The sequence below is a fragment of the Sphaerodactylus townsendi genome, linkage group LG03, assembly GCF_021028975.2.
Source record: "Sphaerodactylus townsendi isolate TG3544 linkage group LG03, MPM_Stown_v2.3, whole genome shotgun sequence".
NCBI classification, from domain to species: domain Eukaryota; kingdom Metazoa; phylum Chordata; class Lepidosauria; order Squamata; family Sphaerodactylidae; genus Sphaerodactylus; species Sphaerodactylus townsendi.
The window spans coordinates 135,882,682-135,895,113 of NC_059427.1; positions in this window are offsets into that span (position 1 = coordinate 135,882,682).

Here is a 12,432-nt window from a genome sequence, read left to right on the forward strand (position 1 = left end):
AGCGTGAGGTGGAAAGTGTCTAGCATGTAGCAACGTTCCCCAGCAGCTCAGTGATTAAAAAGAAAATATTGTATTTTCTGGAAATGAGCAGTGACTGGAGGCCTGTTTCATTAGCTGTGGCCCTTTTCTTACAAAGCATGATATTACAGGATTCTATTAACATTAGGAGCTCCATTTTTACATGCCACATGAAGGGTTTCAGATTCCACAGCAGGGAGCTCCAGAGCATCATGCTGGCACTGCAGACTCTGACTCAGAGTGCCCTCTGCTGAATTTGTCAGTATCATGCCCAGTACTTGCTGCAGATGTGAATGTAGCCCAGATGCATAACAAGACAGGGAGATACATTAGAAGGGGTTAAAACCAACACCACTGAGATTAAGCACATCCTAAAAGGCTATACAAAATAAGCTCTCTTCTCAGCTGGTCAGCTTCCACTCTCAGTTCCTGTGCTGCCAGCTGTTACAACCTTATGGAAGACATTGTTGGGAATCTGTGAGGCAAAGAAAGGCAGTGTCTGGGGGTTGTCCTAGCATAGGGAGTCTTCAGGGCAGGAGCCCAGCAGAATTACTGACTAGCCAGCCAATGGCTGTCAGCCTGGGACAACTGGGTGGAGGTGACACAAGAACTGACCTTAGAAAAGAAGTTTTCCTACTGGTACACTCCCCCACATCAGTCCATCTTGCCACTCAGTTGGCTCCAAATATTTCTCCCTCCCTTGGATGCAGGTGTATTGTGGGGCAGTTTACCTGGTTGCTTTATTTCTTGTAACAACTTTAGAGCAGTGGAATGGTGGGGGAGGCTGCCCCTGAATGCCTGCCTCCCCCAGGTTTTTTTTTTGGGGGGGGGGGGCGGGTCAAGCCCTTCAGTGCCATGCTCAGCTTAGAGCTGCTGCCCAGCTGTACTCCTAGGTGGCAAGGAAACCATGAGTCCACCTACTTGCCAGGTTACCCTCAGAAGGTGGGCTGGGGGCAACGTTTTCATCAGTCAGAATGTGGGTTGCTCAGTGCCTGGATCCATGCCAGTGGTCCCCTGACTGACATCAGTAAACCACTTGTTGTAACCTACTTGGGTCTCTGTGTACATTTCTGTCTCCTTTTCTCTCTGTGCCTCCTCCCTCTGCCCTAAGGACTGCAACACCATTTCTTAGGTTTTTAGCCTTCAGTGGTAGTGAAGCATAAAAGGTACGTGACTTTCTAAACAGCCAGTTTACTCCAACAGGACAATGTGGGGTGCAGGAGCCTTTAGTGAGTTGATTCCAGACACAGATCATCATCAAATGAGTCAGTCACTTGTCAGTCACAATACTGTTGAGGTAGTCAATGCGCTGGCAGAAATATTTGTAGTCAGAACTGTGATCCTGTTACTACTGGCTCAATTTTCACAATACGGAAGTAAGGATTAGTAGCAAAGAGAGTGATTTCAACACTTCCGTTTCAATTGGCTTTCAGCTCAATTTCAGGATAAGTCTAAAATATCACTATTGTTGAATATCTACCTTATACTAACCCCTACTAGGTGCTATGGAAGACACACATACATTATTTGTCCTGTAAAAAGTGTTTTCAAATTCATTAGAAAGATTGAGTTATAAGATTGCATATGTTAGAAACCTGAAGGAAGCAAAAAGAACAACCACAAAATTGCCCCTCACTGATTTCTATCTGGGTTGACATTTTTGGTTCTATGCTTTTGACACTATACTTTTGTTGTGATCTTATCTTAGTCATGTTCTTATCCCTTCCAAGAAGTTCAGGGAAACGTATGTGGTTTTCTTCTATGAAATGTATCCTCTCAACAGTCTTGTAAGGTACACTAAGCTCAGATGAAGAGAATGTCCAAGAAAACCCAGTGAACTTCATGATAAAATTGGTATTCAAACCAAGGTGCCTCTGGATCTCTATTCTGACCACTACCCACACTAGTTTAATAGAACAGTCTTTCTGGGAGACAGCAGATGGACCCTATCCAGTAGAATAAAACTTGTGTGATTTTTATCCCTAGCTTAGAGCAAGTGTTTGGCATTGTCAGTGGGCAGGTTCATAGAAATTGCCACTGGAAAATGAGCAATGACTAATTCCCTCTCCAAATTCTGGAAAGACCGACATTTTATTTAATAGTTAAAGGGAACAAATCATTCTGTGACTTTTCATTCTTTTTTAATTTGGAAGATAAATGAGAACTGAAAAAGTCTCCAGGGATAATAAAAACACAATTCACGTTCTCTCAGGCAGCCACTGATGTCATTTCCTGGTTGCTGTGATTACAGGCTGCAATCTGCAGGGGGATCATTAAAATAGCAACTTAATACATCTGTCAGTCCTTTTTCTTAGTAAATACAGACAAAAGTGTAGGCTTTCATTAAAACTGTTAATGAAAGCAATTTCATATTTTAGAACTCTTTATGTAAATGAGGTGGCCTTCAAAGGTTTTCTGAAAAGTAGATAATATTTGTATCAGGTACAAGAGAAGTGGAAAAGTGGATTAAAATAGTATGAGGCAAGTAAAATTGTTCTTACAGACAGTGCAGTTCTTAGATATTCTATAATAATGTGAATGTTTAGAAATGCAGTAATGTAAGCTAGATGCATTTAGAATAGGACAGGTAAGGATCACAGTGTGAGAAAAAGTGACATATGAGATGGAGGGAAAGGGTGGGTGGAAAAGAGGAAGGGAATGAGGTGATGGGGTTGATGTGAGTGCCTGTGAGAGAAAGAGGGCAACAAGAAGGGTTGCCAACTCCATATTTGGAGAAGAGGTATAATGCCATAGAGTCCACCTTCCAAAGTGGCCATTTTCTCCAAGTGATCTGATCTCTGAGCTTGGAGATCAGTTGTGATAGTGGGACATTTCCAGCTACCACCTGGAGGTTAGCAACACTACAACCCCTATACCAAGCAGCTATGAGTACTAAAATACCCTCAGTCCTCCACGATCCATGAAATGGACTGTGGTATAATAGGTTTGAGACACATTTGAAGTTAAGACTTCAAATGGAGTATTGAGACTATTTTAGTACTCATAGCCACTTGGTGTAATAGTGTTGGTAGAGTTACACTCCACCCTATCTCACCCTATCCCAAATTAGGTTGAATATGGAGACAACCTGGAGGTTGGCAATCCTAGTGACAAGACTGGAGGGGAAAGAGATTTTGTGAGGCAGAGGTTTGGGAATGGGATGATTGAGAGGCAGTTGAGGGGTGATGACAATAGGAGGAGTTAAAAGGAGATGCCATTAGGATGGAGAAGTAAAGGGTTGCCAACCTCCAGGTGAGGCAAGGATATCTGGAATTTCAATTGCTGCCCAGACTACACAAACAGTTTCCCTGATGAAAACTACTATTTTGCAGGGTGAGCTCTACAGAATTATACTCCCTTCTCCAAACCCTACTAACCCAGGCTTCATCCTCAAACATCTAGGAATTTCTAGACTCAGAGCTGGTAGCTATAAGGTGAGGGAGAAAATGATAGGAAGGGATATGAAGGCTGGTGGGTGCAAATTGAGTGTGGAGAGATGTCAAGAAAGGAAGGAAAGGGAAAGTTCAGGGTGGTGAGAAATAAAAGAATGCAGTAAAAGAAGGATAAGGGGATATTAGGGGTTGGAAAGAAAAGACAGAAGCACAGCAACTACTATTATGAGGAGATGAAGAATAACATGGAATGATGTGGGGAGAATAGGAGAATGCAGCAGTGATAATGAGGTAACCATGTGAGAAAAAAAAAAGAAAACTGGAAAAGGAAAGCCAAAGAAAATTGACAACAAATTTTTCTGGGTGGATTTTGTCTTTAGCCTGCTCCCCTTCTACTCCAAATTTGCATCCCATATTGCAGTTTTCAGATGCGGTTGAATTTAAAGGGCATATGAAAGCAAGGTAAAAAAAATACATTTTGCAGAGGGTCCACAACTTGCTGAGGACTTGCACAGGAGATTTTTCAGCAATTAGCAGACTGGAGAGAATACACTATTAAGTTAAACACCCATTCCATCTGTCTGAGGTAATTAATTTTTTTAAAAATTAAACCCTTCCATTTCACGCCCCGCATCTCCTTTCCAGAGAGAGAAAGAGAGAGAGAGAGATGAAAATTCTATACTGTCTTCCAAATTACCCATGCCTAATCCTTTGAGAAGTGCTGCTTGAAATGTAACTTCACAGAAGGTTTATTTTCTTATGATACCAATAGCCAGATGGGAATACACATCAGGTTTTTTGTTGCTTAATCCAGAGGCTGATTAAAAAAATGCACACAAAAATCCACTGAGCTTAATTTTATCATACGCTGGAAAGAATGATTATGTTTTCTTGAAAGGATGTTCTTCTCTCTCATTTGTAATTTTTAATGTGGTTTTAAAAGCCTGCACTTTGCATCTACTATCTTTCTGTATAGTTTCTACCTACCTGGGAGTAGTTTTCATATGAAAATTACCCTGTGGTCTCCATTGACCATATATGGTAATCTGTCACATTTCACAGTTTATTGTTCACTAACCCACAAAATGTTATAAACAGTAGTATGTTAAACTCAAAATAGATATTGGTACACACAAGAAGAAGAAGAAGAAGAAGAAGAGTTTGGATTTATATCCCCCCTTTCTCTCCTGTAGAAGACTCAAAGGGGCTTACAATCTCCTTGCCCTTCCCCCCTCACAACAAACACCCTGTGAGGTAGGTGGAGCTGAGAGAGCTCCGAGAAGCTGTGACTCACCCAAGGTCACCCAGCTGGCGTGTGTGGGAGTATACAGGCTAATCTGAATTCCCCAGATAAGCCTCCACAGCTCAGGCGGCAGAGCTGGGAATCAAACCCGGTTCCTCCAGATTAGATACACGAGCTTTAACCTGCTATGCCACTGCATCGTTCATCGTTCACAGAATTTCACTGTAAAAACACAATAGCTTTTACTCTGCATACAGTGTGTTCATAATTCATATTCCATATTTGAAAGACCCGGCCACTCTTGTTTTGTGCCTGTGCACCACTTATGTGCCTCTCAGCAACTCATTTTTGTGGCTCCCACTCATAGGACAGCTGGATCAGCATCTGCCCATGTTATGTAATTTTCAGCAATTGCCCCAGTACTCCTGAATAAATTTTTGTTAGTCTTTGACACTTTTGAGAAGCAGGTGCAGGAGCTTTCAGGTCAATGTGGTGATTTTGCTGATTGGGTCTGGGTGAATTATATTATGGCTTTGTTTCATTTATGTTATGTAGCAGTTTTACCTGAATTTCCGTGGGCCTAGTTGGGAAAAGCCAGTCTATAAAGATATTAACAAACAAATAAATTAGTTATAAAAAGATGCCAGAATGCAACCTTACAAACCATACAGAAATTATGTCTGTAATGGTGGGTGTGTTTATGGTTAATTAGTAATAATCAGCAACCAAACCACTCCTTTCTTTCTGGGACATCATCATTCTTCTTATCAGCAGCAACAATATTATTCTCATCGAATAGTATGAATATCTGAATTCTGCAGCATGGCCGTGGTCTGGTAGCTTTTGCTTCTAATGTTTTGGCCATATCTATGGCTGGCATCTTCACTGAATATGCCAGCCATACATGTGGGCAAACATTAGTAACAAAAATGACCAGACCACGGCCACACAGTCTGGAAAACCCACAACAACCAGTTAAATTGTTAAACTTTATCAGATCTCCTGCGAGTTTCTTGCAAAAGCTGACTTCAGGATATATAGGTAATCAAGATTCCAAGCTTGCCCAACCTTTTGCTAAGCCAAAAGTCTGTTCTCACTAATTTCCCAATCTAAAATAGAGAGAATCCCACCACTTTGGGTAACAAAAGCCTCTCAGGTAATACATACTGATAAAGGCCTTTCTTTTCCTAAGACCTTGTAAAGCTGTTGCCCATCTCAGCAGACAACGCTGAGTGAGAGAGGCCAACGGTTTGATTGTGTGTACTGCTGGTTTTATATGTTTGAATGTAACATCCTTGCTTAACAGGCAAATCTTAACAACTTCCTCCTGATTTCTACGGTCCCTTTCATTAATTGAACACTTTATGTAGTGAATTTACATATTAGTAACATTCAGTGGTGGGATTTAAACTAATTTAACAACCGGTTCCAATGGTGGGATTCAAATAATTTAACAACTTGTTGTTTACAAGCACCATTTTAACAACCAGTTCTGCTGAAGTGGTGTGAACCTGCTGGATCCCACCATTGGTAACATTATTCCAATTATTGTCAACTTCCTAAGGCACATTTTTTCCAGAACCATCTACCTCCTTTTCCTATTCCTTCTATCTTGAGCATGAGCCAAGACTTCCCCTGATTTATGTCTTTCCTTAAAGAAGTATCATTGTAGCCATAGGCATGTAGACAACTCCCTAGTTAGAGTGTTGTTGCTCCCACCACCATAATGTATTATCACTGTGCAGCCTTTCCAAACTGATAGCAGTTAGGCCCTTTCCGCACTGCGGAAAGGGCACTCCCCCACCGGCAGGAATTCTGCTGGTGGAGGGGTGGGGGCCGTTCGCACGGGAGCATGCGAGCGGCCCCTGCAGGGGCCAGTGCGGGAGAGGTGGCTCCACACGGCCTCTTCGGGCCTTCTTTCTTCCCACTCACCTCGTCGCCTTCATCGCCCTGCTGGACTGCTAAGACCTGCCCACCCTGCCCTCCGACCTCCAGGGGTCGGAGGACAGCGAGGGAGGGTCTCAGCAGTCCAGTAGAGTGATGAAGGTGACGAGGTGAGTGGGAGAGGGACGTGAAAAACAGTGTGTTCCCGGCGGTGCCGTTCGCACCGCCCCGCCTGGAATGCGCTGTTTTCCAAAAACCTCCCTCCAGGAGGGAGGTTTTTGGAGGCGGCCTGATGCCCCCCTGGGGGTGGAGGAGGGGAGCCAGGTCAGCGCTGCTGCATTTTAGCAGCGCCGCCTGTGCAAAGCACCGTAAATGGCCAATGCGGAAAGGGCCTTAGTTTCTTTCCAGACAGTTTTGGCCTAATTTGTTACCTGGGCAGCATTTCTGAAATAACAGAAGCAACAGAAATGGAGGGCAGGTTGAAATTCAATATTTCTAACTATGAGCAGAAAATAGTAAAGGCAGATTGGAGCTAATGTGGTGAGTAGCGAATGCAATGTTAGAACAATGAATCTCCACAGAACCTTTTCAATTCAATTTCAGAAGCACCAAAAAAACCCTCTCCCGCAAGTTCAAGGGTTCTACTCACAATTTGCAAATGAAGTGCTTTCTGAATAGGGCATATTTGGTGTGGGGTGGGGGAATTATTTGGGAGTATATGATCAGTTCTCTTCACCAGATTCTAGGAGAATTCTGAATAGGCTGAAGATAACTTATTGATGCTCAGAAAATCTGTTAGAATCCACTTGGATATTCCCAGGTTTCATGGAAAAATCATTTGTAGAATCTGGTTCTGGTGAGTTTTCCGAGCTGTGTGGTCATGGTCTGGTGGATCTTGTTCCTAACGTTTCATCTGCATCTGTGGCTGTTCCCTCTGTGATACACCTTTGAAGATGCCAGCCACAGATGCAGGCAAAAAGTTAGGAACAAGATCCACCAGACCACAGCCACACAGCCTGGAAAACCTACCAGAACCAGTTGAATCCGGCCGTGAAAGCCTTCGACAATACATTTGTAGAATTGTTCGCAGAAGTCAAAGCTTCTCTGTCATTAAAGTTTATTCAGCATGGGATGTATCATCAGTGGCACTGATGTCAGATTCTACATTAACAGAAGCACTTAAGGACTACCTTTTCTTCTGTCAGTAATGATACTGAAGGTACAAAAGGGACAGAGCTTCAAAATCTGCAACAATTACTTTTCAGATGGTGAAAATTCCTATTCATCCACAATACATAGACAACTTTTTTCTTGAAATTAAACCTTAATTTGGCCTACGCAGATCTTTGTATGCTTATTTAATTCTTGTCATTCTCTTTTCTTTTAAGCAAAATGCCTTAATATGGCAATGGGAGGGGGAATGTTGGAGCCAGTTTTGAGAAGTCATTAGAAATCAACATAATCTTCAAATACACAGTCATGCTGCAACGTGAAAGTGCAGAGAAATGATAGGAATGGCATCCTATCACTGAGGATCAGAACATCAACTTCTCATGGCTGGTCTGATGTATGAATCTAGCCTCCCATACAACAGGTAGCCAACATTCCCCGCATCCATGATAAGGCTCGTGTATGTCACAGTTTCTCCTGTTGTTCATAGCTAGAGATACCATTAGATCATATGTATTATTATTAATCAGAGGTAGAAAATGTCAGGAGATTAACAGTAGTGATGATGATTAATGGAATGACTAGGTTTTATGCTATTAAAGATCCTATTATTGGCTCAGCTGGTAGTTAAGTAAAAATTCAAGCAACAGAACTTACTGCCCACCTGATTACAGCATGAAGATTATTTGCTAAGGAATTATGCATCTACCTAGTGTGCCAAGCACAAGACAGATTTGACATAAAGAAGGAGTTAGTTACTTTATAAATCTTTTCAGGCTTTTTAATTGTAGAGGAAGATAAGCCCAATTATAACATTCTTCAAACTGGCACATACCAACAGTTTACTCTCTCATCTTGCTTTAGTATTCCAAGTTGTTTTTGGAAACAAGTATATTTTAGAAAGAGGGCTTGAAAACAGCCCATGAGAGCTTAAAAAAACCGAAGTAGCAAAATGAGGGCAAAATGGGAACACTATTGACTTACTGGATGAGTCCCCACTGGGAAAATAAACGGGGTTCCCCCTGGTTCCATAAGATACAGTACCTTTTCATCCAGGTCTCTGCCTCCCCACTGCAGTGTGAGTCTGTTGAGGGGGTCAAAATTAATCCCAGGATCAAACACTGTAACTATTTCCACGAGCCTGCAATCTGCTCTGCGGCTCTTCAGTTCACCATTCTGATTGGCTGTTGTGTTGGGGTGGGAATGAGACCCCGCAGTCCCTCCCCTCTGCTTGAGGAATTTTTTTAAAAAAACTTTCCAGCTGTGCAGCTTTGTAGAAACATACTTTTTGGCTGTGCAGCTTCATTGGTACACACACTCTGTGCTAGCTCTCCTTCTTTTTGCAGGGTCATGCCTACAAAGTCATGACCAACAAACAAAAAAATCCTTCACGCGCTCTGTGCTCAGCCCACTGCGCTCTGATTGGTGCATGCCTCCTAGGGTGGGAAAAATGGGGTTGTTTTTCTGCTGCTTTCCCACCGATGTGGCCTTGCCTGAGTTTTTCAAAAAGGTGTACCTTCCTGCTGGTTTTTGAAAAACCTGGGCTGAGAGGAAGAGCGCGCACCAGGGCTAGGACAGAGTCGAGTTAGACACGGAAGCGGTGGGGAGTCCTTGCCCAAACTGGGATTTTTAGGATGAGTATCCTGGAATATTTTGACCATGGGGATTTGCCCACTGCTCCAGGAGCAACCTGAATGTGGGTTGTTTGAACCTAGAGTGGAGGATGGCTCAGGTCCCAGATCCTCAGCGGCCCTTTCTGCTTTTATTTTGTGCATGACAATAATTATAAACATTTTACTATCAGTTAAAGATGATTATTAGTTGTTCAGTGTATGTATAAATGAACATGTATTATATATGCAAAAATATATAAAAGAATAGGAAATCCTTTTCAGATACTGCAGTCATCATTGTGCTTTGTGACCCACCAATTGTGCTTAGCAGGAACATACGCTTCCCACGAGTCACCCAATACATTTGATCACCAGGGGCAAGGCAAATGTTCACCATGTGCATTCAGCCTTGCTACGTGTGAATGTCAACCCAGTAAAATCTAGTGGTCAGTTTGCACAAACTAAAGTTGCACATGCCTGGTAAATACACTGTCTCTGTTCTCACAACATGGCAGCCACACATATCAGATGGATTGTGGGTTGCATGCCAGCTGATTATGCATAGTTGGTAGTTTCCTTTTATGTCTGGTAGTAATATGTAGAGATCTGGTTGTAAAGATTTTTTAAGTTTGTGGAATATTTTCTTATCTAGCATCACCCCATGCTACCACAGACTTGACAAGATAGACTAGTGGCCACACAAATGATTCTGTAAAAAGAATGATAACTCTGGCTCATGTCGTGTAAGAAATACAGCACTGCACTTTTGGCTTATATTTTTGTCAACTGTATTAGGTTTATACTTTGGGCTGTTAATTTTGCTTCTTAATTTGTACTTTGTGAAGTATGGTTAGAGTATTGGACTGGGATCTGGGATACCAGAGTTCAAATTCTCACTCTTGTTTTATGCTTGTTATTGACTTTGTTGTCTTGATTGGTTTTGTTATATTGTCTAGTTGTGTGCTGTCTTCAGTTGGACTGGTAGGATTACAATGACACAGTCAACAAACAATAGAGGGGTTTTTTTGCAAATCCTGAAGCATCTGGTGGCATCAATTCTGGTAAAAGCACATTGTGCCAGAGTTTGCTGCTATTTGGCTTTATTTCCCCCCAGTAGCACTTCATGCACTGGCAGAAAAGAAACCCAATTGCCTAGGAAGTGTCCTGCTATAGCAGGAGATCTGGTGACCCTAAGTTCTCAAGGTGGCACACAACTTTCTTAAATAATGTAAAATGCTTAAATTATGTATCATTCTGATTTACTGATTCACAATACTGAAAAAAATGTGTAATAGAAACCTGGTGCACAGAAACAGGTAATTACATGAAAACAATAATTTAAAAAATCACAGCCTTGATTTGCCCAAGTGAGAAGCAAAATGGAAAGGGGGATTTTAGGTATTCAAACAGTAGAGATGAGAAATTTCAAATAATCCCTTCGTCTGTAGTGCTCTCTCCCATTGCTTTAATACACGTGCCATTTAAAATGCAGCACGTATTTCTCAGACATTTGCCAGCTTATACTTGAATCAATTTGAGTTTGCTCAGCCACCTTTCTTCTATTCAACTTTATTCAACTGCCCGGTTTATACTTGCCCATGGCAAACACAGACGTATGAATGTGCTCTTGGTGACTTACCTAGCCAGTAATGAGCCATGTAGATTAAAATACCCATGTGAATTAGTCCTCTTGGTGCAACAGTAAATGTGTGATGAATTTCTAGCTTGGTGCTTGCTAAAACTATCAAGTAGCTGCTTCAGATGCAGACAACTACCATAGGGATCTATTCTCAACCCATAATAGCCCTTTTTAGTTGTTACATTTTTGATGTTCCTAATGCACACTGGGAGAACATGTTATGGACATTCTTCCAATATGCATGATCACCATTTTGTGAGAATGGGGCAACACATGTCTTTTTATTTATTTACTTACTTGCTTATTGTCCCCCTCCCTCCCCTCATTGCATGCCACCCCTCCCTCCCTCCCTCCCTCTTCTCTCTTGCATGGCCCACTATGGTGGGTGGGCTATGTCCAGATGCCAGGGCCCCTCCCCTCCGTTGCATGCCATCCCTCCCTCCCCTTCCCTCCCCTCCCCTCCCTCTGCTAGGGTGGCTAGGCCATATCCAGATGCTGGGCCCCCTCCAGCTCCTCCCTTGCATGCCATCCCTCCCTCCCTCCCCTCCCCCTCCTTCTGCTGGGGGGGGTGGGCCATGTCCAGATGCCAGGCCCCCTCCCCCTCACTCCCCTCCTTTGCATGCCACCCCAATGGGCTCAGGGTGGCTCATTTCCATTTCCCTAATACAGTACCAAAATAATTTAAAACATAACCACGATAAATATATTTTAAAATATTTAAATCATTTAAAACATTTTTTTAAATTGAATCTTCTCACTTTATGGCACCGAGAAAGTCGTAACAAGTGGATGTGTGTGTGAGAGAGAAAGGCCGGTCTGATGGAAAACCATAGCCACCTGAACCATATGCCTGGTGGAACAGCTCTGTCTTACAGGTCCTGTTGAACTGCATCAAGTACAGCAGGGCCCTAGTCTCACTGAACAGAGCATTCTGTCAGGTTGGGATCAGGGCCAGCTGAACATCTTTTGGGCCAGAGATCACCAGTAGGTTTTCATTTGCAGAGCATAACACTCTTCGGGGTGTGTATCAGGAGAGATGATCCCATAGGTACAATGGCCCCCAACCATTTAGAGCTTTGAAAGTAAGTAGCAGAATGTTGAACCTGATCTGGTACTTCACCTAAAGCCAATGCAACTGGTGAAGCACCAGTTTAACCAGTACCCCCCCTGGGGGCCCTGTAAGGACCAGTGCTGCTGCATTCTGCACCAACTGGAACCTCCAGAGAAGGACCAAGGGTAGCCCTCATAGACCAAGTTGCAATAATCTAGTCTAGAGGTGACTGTTACATTGATCACTGTAGCAAGGTCAGTTTGGGACAGGTAAGGTGCCAATTGTCTCACCTGGCACAGATGATAAAATGCCAGTTGAGTTACTTGTGCCACCTGAGCCTCCATTGTCAGGGAGGCATCAAGGAACGCCCCCAAACTTCTGACTATAGGTGCAAGGTTCAATTGGTCTCCGTCAAGAGTCGG